Source organism: Dermacentor albipictus, unplaced genomic scaffold (genome assembly GCF_038994185.2).
Source record: "Dermacentor albipictus isolate Rhodes 1998 colony unplaced genomic scaffold, USDA_Dalb.pri_finalv2 scaffold_40, whole genome shotgun sequence".
NCBI lineage: Eukaryota > Metazoa > Arthropoda > Arachnida > Ixodida > Ixodidae > Dermacentor > Dermacentor albipictus.
The window spans coordinates 348,971-358,022 of record NW_027225594.1 but is presented as its reverse complement, the minus strand read 5'-3'; the positions used below and the strand labels follow the sequence as shown (position 1 = coordinate 358,022).

At 47.7% G+C, this 9,052-nt stretch overlaps 1 long non-coding RNA gene and 1 pseudogene across 2 annotated transcripts in view; both read left to right on the top strand.

The window, feature by feature from the left end:
* The window catches only part of LOC139052854 (uncharacterized), a 105,467-nt gene that overhangs the window by 57,350 nt on the left and 39,065 nt on the right, over positions 1 to 9,052 (top strand). Inside the window, exon 3 of one of the 2 annotated variants that reach the window (XR_011510089.1) lies at positions 4,823 to 4,874. The exons of the other annotated variant lie outside the window; for it this stretch is intronic. This is a non-coding gene — a long non-coding RNA (uncharacterized lncRNA). Of the gene's footprint in view, positions 1 to 4,822; positions 4,875 to 9,052 lie in introns of those variants that run through there. 2 annotated transcript variants of the gene reach the window in all.
* Positions 5,676 to 7,281, top strand: LOC139052870 (very low-density lipoprotein receptor pseudogene; annotated as a pseudogene).

The window sequence follows — 9,052 nt, the reverse complement described above, 5'->3', positions numbered from 1 at the left end:
TATGAAATGGCCTTTCGGACTGCACTGTAACAGCACAAGATGTTACCCAATTTTATATTTAACTAGAGTTTTATTACAGGCAACGGGATAATTAGGAATTGATCATGCTTACCGTTATTCTGTGTATACTGTGTATACTTGTTCATCCTCCCTGTAATTTCTGTTTGACAATGCGCTGTATTTACGTTGTATTGTCAGTGCTGAAATTTATCTTTTTTTATTTTAGCAATTCCTCTCCTGTAATGGCCCTCATGTGAGAGCTACAGTATTCCTAAATAAAAAATATAATAAATAGAGTATGACGAACTGGTGAGTAAACTTGCCTTTTTTGGGAATTCCGTGATACTAAAACTTGTTTCTCATCGCGCCCATTGAATGAAATGGTGGCTTCCAACACTTCATTCGCAGCAAAGCAGAGCGCAGCCCTTATACGGAAATTTTGTTTCTTCGCTGAAGACTGAGCAATCAAGGAGATTTATTCTGCCCCAGCACCCTCCTGCATCAGGCCATAGTACAGATCGCATGCCGCAGTAAAGAACCGCGTAGCTATTCGAGACTGGACATCTCAGCACTGGGGAGGAGAACGGACTTGAAAGAACCTCCCGACGTTACTGTCATAGAGAATTTCACTATTGGTTTCCACCTGTGCTACTGTATTGAAGCACAGGTTGAAACAAATTTTCATCAGCTCCCTCACTCACCCATCTGCGCCTTCACTGAAACGTTAAACTTATCAGCACCCTATCGGTGGTAATTTTCTCCCTGTAGTTCGCAGCGATGTTTGATAACTGCGAGAAGAGCAGGACAGATAAGCTCGAAAAGAAGATTATGAAGAAGAAGACGCAGGAAAGTCAGGATTGATAGCATGAGTCGTACGCGTAACATTTATTGTATAACGTGAAGAACCGAGGTAACGTGCGGTTGGCTACCCTTGTCTTCGGGGTGTAAACTCCGATCAATTCAGTTCAGTACGAGTTGTACGCAAATGACACGCACTCCGCAACAATTCCGTGTTTTTTAGCGTTCCAACAACAGCAAAACAACCGTGAATTTTGATGGCGTAAAGAGTTTCTCAGTAGAAAGTCGGTTACGTCTGCAATATCAGAATCCTTCCTCCATTTTTTTTTTTTCGTGGAATGACTCCAAGCAAGAACTCGTCCGTAAATGTGGCGCCTCTAATTTCAGCGCGGTCGACTCGGAGTTCAGGGTGTTGTGGTGGCGAAAGTAAAGCACAGCACGGGCAGCGCTTCCCGGTCCGGACCCTGCCCGATCACGAAAGTACCGTGCGCCAGTGCACCGGAGCCCAGCCTTGTGTTCTCAAAACCTGCCCATACCCAGCCCTTACCCGGCCCTTACCCGGCCCGGCCCAGCCTTCCCTAGCCCTGTTTGGCCCTTTAGCGATTCATCCTAAGCAACGCGTGGTTCTGTTCTCGGTTATTGTGAAGATACCAGCCGCACATATATTCTTTCCTAGAGACTGTCAAGTTTGCCCCTGGAGTTGTTGCTGAAAAGTGAACTGGTAAAAGAGGGAGAAGGAAAAATAGCATCATCTGTTCGCTTTGCTCATGCGTCAATGGATGATATGAGTGCCCTTATAAAATTTTGCCAAGTAGTTGCACAAAGCAATATAAGCATAGATGGCTACACCTGTACACACAGCTGGCCGTTCCATGTAACTCTTAAATCTCGAATTCAAGACAATAAACTTGCCTTGAATGTAGATTTAAATTCACTTGTCTATTGGCCTTCAGAATTCTGTATCACACTGCGAGATCTTCTAGATGTATTGTATAGAAGCGGGGGATACGCAAGCATAATTCTTATATGCGACCATACTTTAGCATGGAACAAGGATTTTTATTTCTCTATTTAGCTTCATTTCTTTGTCATCAATTTTTTAGTCAGGAATTTATCGATCTTGTTTCTTTTTTGCAATATGGATGAATTTCAGCTCTGTCTATTGTTATTTTAACATGCGGGGTGTTGTTAAGCACACAGTGAGGTGTAGCACACGCAACGTAACTTCCATTTCGTTTCTCTCTATCAAGTTAGAATGCATTTCTTTGTTCACGCTAATTCCCAGCGAGCACGCGTAATGCTAGAACTAACACAAAGCTATATATACGAGGAATGCGCCCCTGAATGTGTCAAAAACTCCATTCAAACGAAAAGAAAGCACTCAGAGCATTTTCTTCATGCATTCCGTTTTATTTTCCACCTCTCTTTCGCCAGCGTTGCGAAGTTTCACAGCATCCGCGCTGGTTGCAGTACTTAGCTAAACACACTGAAAGTCTGAATTCAGTTATGTCGGACTAATGCGAGAAACTACGACACGTTATTCAATTAACTCCCTTGAACGAAGAAATGAGAGATTAAATGGATACCAGAGGCGAGTTGCACTGCCTATCTATAGTTGAAGATATCTATCTACCATCATTGTGCGTCCCCTTCTTTTGTGTATTCTGTTTGGTGCTCACGGCACCACTGTAAAGCCACTCTTTAGACTCGTCCTTCGCCACTATTCCCTATACATACCCGGCTAACGCGCATACCCTTATAGTCCTGTAGTACGCCGTCACCCATCTCGACACCACCATTCGAGCTTCGCGCCGTCCGTCTCTCACCTAAGCGCGAATTTCACCTCAAGAAATTCGAGCTGTTAAGAACGTGGGAACTATGTCGTCCCGAGTTTACCCAGAGTCGCGAAGACGCAAAATGTGAGGCGTAGGTGGGGCGGCATTCCCCAGATACGTGTCAAATCGCATTGACCATTGTCACAAAGTTGGCATTGCAACATGTAACACTAAAACTGCATTTCAGTCTTTCTTGCCTCGCACATCACGCGAATGGAACCGCCTTCCCGCAGATATCGTCGACATAACTGATAACCAGCGTTTTCGTTCTGCACTAGCTAACATTGTATAACAGGAAGATGATAATACTTGTTCTGTAATATGCATTGTATTTATTTATGTATTTCTGTTTTGTAACCACTCCCCTCTTTAATGCCTTTGGCCTTGAGGGTTCAATAAATGAAATAAATGAAAATCACTGGTACCGTGTTGTTTTTATTATTTATTTCTTAACTTTTTTTAAAAAGAGGGTGTCACCGCTGTATATACTGTGTCGGGGCATGCATGCAGCTGGAGGGGGTGTTCTGTAAATGTCGACCTAGTGGGACATTTACGTTTCGTTTGCTGCTGAAGTTCTGATTGGCTGGGCTGGGGAGACAGGAGACAGGCGCCCTCAGCCAATCAGCACTTGAGCAGCAGATGAAATGGACGCGTCCTCTAGGTGGACAGTTACAGAACCCTACTCCCCCCCCCCCCTTTCAAACATCTGCTTTCTCGTTGGCTGACAAATGCCACTGACCGAAAATTCCGTGAGTGTGGAAATTTTTACAGTCGACAGTGTTGCGAAGTTACAAACGCCATATCGGGGCTTCTTGTGGGCCCAATAATATCCCGAGCCTGACCAGAGCCCGAAGATGCAACGCCCAGCTGACCTCGGTTCGGGCACGCATGAAAGCTTGTGTACCCGTGCAGGGCGAAATTTTGACTGGCTATACCACCCACAGTTATCGCAGAATGTGAACGCAAGGTATTAAAACAAACCCTAAGATATATTTGCACCGAAGGTCTGGCTGGCTGCCACAACTCATACAGCAAAAAGACGCAAGGTTCTCAGACATTTTTTGTCCCATGGTTTCTGGCACTTACCTGAGATTTCGCATGGAGATTTCGCGTGGAGATTTCGCGTGGATGTAAGTGCTGGGCGTATCTTGTACAACGCCAGCGGTTTCTTCTTTCATATCTCACAGACGCAGGTTTGACACGAGAGAAAACTCTCGAGGGGGCCTCTCTGCGAGAGGAAACTCGCTGTCTAGCCTCCCAAGGCCAGGCAAAGAAGAAATTGCGTGTTTTACTCATATGTGTTTCTTTTAGGTTGCGTACAAATGCGCTTTCAGAGACCTATATATACTGTATAGACACACACACACACACACACGAACATATATATGTGTGTGTGTGTGTGTGTGTGTGTGTGTGTGTGTGTGTGTGTGTGTGTGTGTGTGTGTGTGTGTGTGTGTGTGTGTGTGTGTGTGTGTGTGTGTGTGTGTGTGTGTGTGTGTGTGTGTGTGTGTGTGTGTGTGTGTGTGTGTGTGTGTGTGTGTGTGTGTGTGTGTGTGTGTGTGTGTGTGTGTGTGTGTGTGTGTGTGTGTGTGTGTGTGTGTGTGTGTGTGTGTGTGTGTGTGTGTGTGTGTGTGTGTGTGTGTGTGTGTGTGTGTGTGTGTGTGTGTGTGTGTGTGTGTGTGTGTGTGTGTGTGTGTGTGTGTGTGTGTGTGTGTGTGTGTGTGTGTGTGTGTGTGTGTGTGTGTGTGTGTGTGTGTGTGTGTGTGTGTGTGTGTGTGTGTGTGTGTGTGTGTGTGTGTGTGTGTGTGTGTGTGTGTGTGTGTGTGTGTGTGTGTGTGTGTGTGTGTGTGTGTGTGTGTGTGTGTGTGTGTGTGTGTGTGTGTGTGTGTGTGTGTGTGTGTGTGTGTGTGTGTGTGTGTGTGTGTGTGTGTGTGTGTGTGTGTGTGTGTGTGTGTGTGTGTGTGTGTGTGTGTGTGTGTGTGTGTGTGTGTGTGTGTGTGTGTGTGTGTGTGTGTGTGTGTGTGTGTGTGTGTGTGTGTGTGTGTGTGTGTGTGTGTGTGTGTGTGTGTGTGTGTGTGTGTGTGTGTGTGTGTGTGTGTGTGTGTGTGTGTGTGTGTGTGTGTGTGTGTGTGTGTGTGTGTGTGTGTGTGTGTGTGTGGCAAAAACTAACCATTACCCACGCTCTGCAGAACCTCCAGACTGGACTCGAGGCGGAGCAAAATGATGTGTTACGTGGTTATTGTATCCTTGCATACCATCTTATGCCGTCATTGTCAACTTTTATCTTTCTTTTTTTTGCTGTTGTTTTGTTTTTGCCACGTTTTCTCTTTCCGCTGTGAAGAGCAACAGGCTAAAACATGCCTCTATAGGAGAATGCTTAGGCTTTTCGGTAATAATTAAGTTATCTTGGCTCTCTCTCTCTCTCGCACTCTCTCTCTCTCTGCACTATGGCGTGGAGAATCAGCAAAAGATTGCACACCCCTTGCAACACTGAGTGAACGTCCACTGTTTTCAAGAGCTACCTGATACTCACTAGGGCAAGGTTTTTCGAAAGCGGCAGTTGACTTGCTCTCTTAGACTGCAATCAACTTTATGGCCTCGGCCGAGACACTACAGAGAATGCTTACACTTCTTGCGTAGAGGGAAGTGTTATGTTACTCACCCTCGCGAACGCTTACAAAGAGATAATTCTCGAGCGTAAGGTCAACGGTCGTGACGACAGAGAGATTTCTCAGACTCTCAATCCTCTTCAAGATATGTGTTTTTTTACAAACATCGCCCATTCTCTGCCCATATCTGTGTTCCGCAATGAGCAAGCTCGTAACTCCTCACGACTTCCTTGTTGCTTGGCTCTCGTTCAATATGCGTGAACCCCTCAGTTCCTTTCATCTAGGCCAATGAGTCCCCTCTCCTTAGCAGGCGTCACGGAACGCGTTGCAAGAAGACCGGAACAATAGGGCACGAAGACTGCTATGCGAGTCAGAGCTCAAGCGATAAAAGCACGCGCCCGAGTTCGAGATCCGTCACAACCGTTCCTGCAAACCAGAGGTTTGCAAGCGCGGCCCCACCGCTCGCTGGCATCTTCAGCATTAGTGGTTCAGGCCAGGGTGTAACATTCTGCGAAGTTTTCTTTCGAGCACCAGCTGTCAGAGGGACCAGTGCCGTCATGTCTGCGATTCCTACAACCCTGCTGTCTCTGCTGGTCTTCCTCAGCGGTCTCGCCACAGCAGTGACCTACAGCATTCAGCCTGCTCAAAAATGGGACCCTTGCTTGGCGAATGAGTTCCAGTGCGCAAGCAACGGCAAGTGCATTCGGGCGGCGCGTCTCTGCGACGGAAGAAACGACTGCGACGACGGCTCCGACGAAAGCGGCTGCGCACGATTCCGCCGGTGTTCGGTGACGGAGTTCCGGTGCCAAAACGGCCAGTGCATCCCGAGCTGGCGACGGTGCGACGGCAGGCCCGACTGCGACAACCTCTCGGACGAAGGCGAGGCAATGTGCGGCTCCGAGACTTGTCACCCGGACCACTTCGCGTGCAAGAACCGCACGGGCGCTTGTATTCCCGCCGAGTGGCGCTGCGATCGAGTTCGCGACTGTGCCGACGGCTCGGACGAGCAAGACTGCCCGAATGCGACCTGTTCGGAGGAGACGGAGTTCGCTTGCCGGAACGGCCGATGTGTCCTGCGGGGCTGGAGGTGCGACGGCGACGACGACTGCGGCGATGGGTCGGACGAAGAGGACTGTCCGCGTCGCACGTGTTCGTGGTCAAAGTTCGCGTGCAGCAGCTAGTGGCGAATGCATCCAGAGTGAGCTGCGATGCGACGGCCATCGGGACTGCCAAGACGGGTCGGACGATGATTCGAATACTTGCCCAGCAATTGGACATGCCTCGACGATGAGTTTGCCTGTGGGCTTCCCGCTCACACCTGCGTTCCCGTGAAGTCTCGGTGCGGCGGTGTCGAAGACTGCGCCGACGGATCCGACGAGAGGGAGTGCAAGAGTTCAACCTGTGTCAAGTATGACTTTTCGTGCGCTAACGGACAGTGCTTCAGGATTTTGACTCGCTGCGACAGCTCGGATGATTTGGCACTCCTGTTGACGTAGTCAGGAAAGACCATCCGACGAGAAGGAGCGCGAAAGTTCAACCTGCGTCAACTAGGACTTTTCGTGTGCTAACGGCCAGTGCTTCAGGGTTTTGACTCGCTGCGACAGCTGGGACGATTTGGCGCTCCCGTTCACGTAGTTAGGAAAGACAATCGTGTCGTGCTGGAACCTATTGCGTGCTCCTCAATTCCCGCTGTGATTACCTTGAAGACTGCACCGCAGTATTCTCCAAGAATTATATGTTGAAGTTGAACCGGCTCCAACAATGAGCTGTAGGACTGTTGTGTTCATACATAACGAGCGGGCAGGAACTGTCAGTGCTCGCTTCGAGGTTGCTATTGGGGGATGGTCCTAATGGCTGCCCATACCTGTTGGTCGAACTTTATTTGTTCTACAGAATTAAGACACATTGTCCCAGTGAAACTGTGTGACAGTGCAGGCGAACGTGCGTTTCGAGGGTATATCGGTAGTGTGGAATACCGCACTGGTAGCTGTCACAAGAATGAGCAAGGAAAAATCCTCCTTCAGATGTGCTACTTTCATATGGACTCATAATGGCAAAGCCTTTAGCGCAATTCAGAGAGACAGGGGCGTGACAGAGACACAGGACAGTGCTGTCCTGTGTCTCTGTCATGTCACTGTCTTTTTTTTTAATTGCGCTAAAGGCCTTTGCCATTATGAGTGTAAACCGTACCAACTAGCCCAAGAATCAGCCTTGTTGAATTTCATATCGACACACCTGTTCAAGCACTATCTACACAATCACAATGTATCGAATGTATGTGTGCTAGTACCTCGAGAAAGTTGTGTCGACAACACACATTCTCTATAGGCATGTACAGTCGCGGACAGAATATTATGGACCATGAAATCCAAGAAAAAGCTGAATATCTCCGCAACCTCACAACGCAATCTGGTATTTGCATTTTGGACCTCGACTAGAATATGCTAACATTGTTGTCATGGGCAGTTTTACTGGTTACTGCTACAGGCTGCTCGGGAATTGAACGTTTTCGGAGATCCCGTGGTCCATTTTATTCTGTCCGCGGCTGTACATAACCATCTTGCAGCCCTTGAACAAGTGATGGCAGGCATCAGAATAAATACTTCATGTGCAAAAATAATACTACGTTGGTTATATTTGCTCGTGAATCATGTGGTTCGTGGCAATATCACATTTTGTTCCATCCTTTTCAACAACTCTTTTTCTTTCGAACGTGTTCAGTCTTGACCGGCATTAGGTGACTTCATGCATTCGACTTCCTTGTCATTTTGGTGCGCAAGCTATTCCAGCACCTTCCACGAGTTTACTTTTGTCATTCTGCTCCCCACACCGCTGTTTCTCGTAACACAGCGATGGTGAAATAAGCACGTAAATTGCACAGAGTATTATCAATTGCTCCTGTGAGGGATCCTGCAGGATCTTCAGTCTGATTGAAATTTCCTCCCGTAGTGATCACGGTGTACCAGGGTAGTGCAGACGTTTACACACTAAAAGCGTCTATTGCATAGTCGATGCACCCCCTGCAACAGGTCCAGGAAATAAAGTTGAGCACTTCGGTTTTAATTTTTTAATGCCTTGCTCGGTGTATTTCACTTCGATGTTTCGAAGCATACTGTATGGATTTCGTAACGATTATGTTTCGGGAATGTGAACGTTAATGGATATGTTTTAGTAATGTTATGTAAAGGTATAAAGAACGGTTTTTATAATACCTTAACAAATTGAATAAATTCCGAGATATTGCGCGCCGAAACCACAATCTGATTATGATGCCCGGAATAAATTTGACCACCCAGGGTTCTTTTATAAGAGTAACATGAAACTGCAGTGAATTCCGGCATTACATCCTGCCATGGAAGAAGGAAAACTAGGAGAGGCCCTATAACACGTCCGCGCGCTAAAGTGTGGAGAAAATGACGTAGTACGTTCTCCTTTTTTTTTCTTGCTGTTCTCTTTTATTTCTTTTGTTGTAGCGGCCACGCCTTTCGGGCCACAATGGCGGCTTTGCTATGGTTGTGTGCGCTCTCACGTGTTGCTCCGCATAGGTCTCGTACCGTGGCAAAAGCGCCATGTGGGTAGGTTCGCGTTAGTCTCCTTGCTTTGCGGCGATGTGTTATCTGGACCGCGCTCTCCCGGATGTTCCTGTGGCCAGGTGGGACAGGAGGAACTAAAGTTCGTGAAATGAACGCGCATGCAACGCTGTACGCAATGTACCGCGCCACGGCAATGGCAACGGGCGAAGGAATATCCGCGGGGAACCTTCGCCCTCATTGGCGGAATCGTGCCAACGTGCCATATCGCAGGCCGAAA